Source organism: Austrofundulus limnaeus, unplaced genomic scaffold (assembly GCF_001266775.1).
Source record: "Austrofundulus limnaeus strain Quisiro unplaced genomic scaffold, Austrofundulus_limnaeus-1.0 Scaffold472, whole genome shotgun sequence".
Lineage (NCBI taxonomy): Eukaryota > Metazoa > Chordata > Actinopteri > Cyprinodontiformes > Rivulidae > Austrofundulus > Austrofundulus limnaeus.
Window position 1 is genome coordinate 217,352 of NW_013952874.1, and position 1,549 is coordinate 218,900.

Below are 1,549 nucleotides of genomic sequence, written 5' to 3' on the forward strand. Positions count from 1 at the left end.
TTACTATACTATATATACTTTGGCATTTTTTATTGTTTGTGAGTCTGAGTCACAAAAATGTCTTGAATTGAAATTTTTATAGTTCACATAAGTAAGTTATGTGAAAGATGGCAAAAATCAAATGATCTTAGATTTAAAATGCAGCAAAAAACTTTCAACGATCATTTTATTTACAGTTTAGCACAATGAAAGACAACAATGTTGACCAAAGTGCTTCACAAGGAAGTTAAGAACAACAAATAAAACAACTAAAAGAAATCAGACATTAAATATCTACAAGTATGACCAAGTAATCTAAAAAAAAAAGTATCCCAACTTTAAACTTCTAATGGAACTGAACTTAAATTAAAAGCCGGAACTTTCAGGCAGGATTTAAAAGACTGACTCTGCAGTCTGAATAAATGTTCAGGTTGGTCCAGACAAGAGTCTGGGAGCAGGAGCCCCAGTCCCCTCTGTGCTTTAATTATAGCTCTCAGCTGCAATCAGAACATCAGACTTGATGAGCTCAGTGCTGTTTTAGGGTTAAAGGACCATCATTTAAAGACTTGCAGTCATCCAGTCTGGAGATGATAAACATATGGAAGTAAGTGTTTTGTTGAAAGAACAAATGATTTTGCTTTGGTAGATTTACTGATAAAAAACTGTTTTAACAACTGAGGATATTTGCTTCTCAAATAAAGAAAAAAATTTAAAAATGCTCCAAGATTCTTGACAATGGAGGAACAGTTCTGAAGTGTAAGAAAATCAGCAAGAGGAGTACAATTTTCAAATTTCTTTTTCTTTCCAACCCACATGAGAAACTATTCAAAACAGACTTTTCTACAAGCTTTGTTTTCTGAGCTGATTTTCTGCTGTCCTTGGTTTTCTCTGCATCATCTTAGTGACCGTCTGCAGCTGATCACATCATAGAGCCTGACAGCTTGTTATGATCTGAATGAAGACAAGTGTTTAACTGTGATTTCACTAATAAAAAATCAAACATCTCACAAGCAAATGTCCAGACTGTAATTCTACTTTTTTATTTTAACTGACACATTGGTTTAGATAAATGACATTTTTAAATAAAGACAAACAATGAACAACTCTCAGTAATATAATAAAAAAATCTTTATTTGTTTTCATTTGTGAGAATCAAATGACTTTTATGAGATGAAGTTGCAACTATTTTTCAGAAGTATATATATCTTCATTTAAAAGCCTGAAAAACAGGAGAAATGGGGTGAACAGACAACAAAATCATGTTAACAAAAACGAACGAAACAACTCTGTTGTGATGCAAATGATAAATACAGTGTTTCACAAGGACGGGACAAATATATTCCTTTTGATAAAATGTTTTCTGTGATAACAGATGAGGAATAAAAGCTGTGAGTGAAGCTGAAACACTGTTGGTGAGCCACAAAAAGCCTCACAGCAGCTGTCAGCTCTGAAGTGGGAGGATTTATTTCTCTCCCTTGTTCCCAGAATAACCAGCTGCTGGAGCAGCCCAGGAAAGAAACACACATACACACACACACACACACACACACACACACACACACACACACAC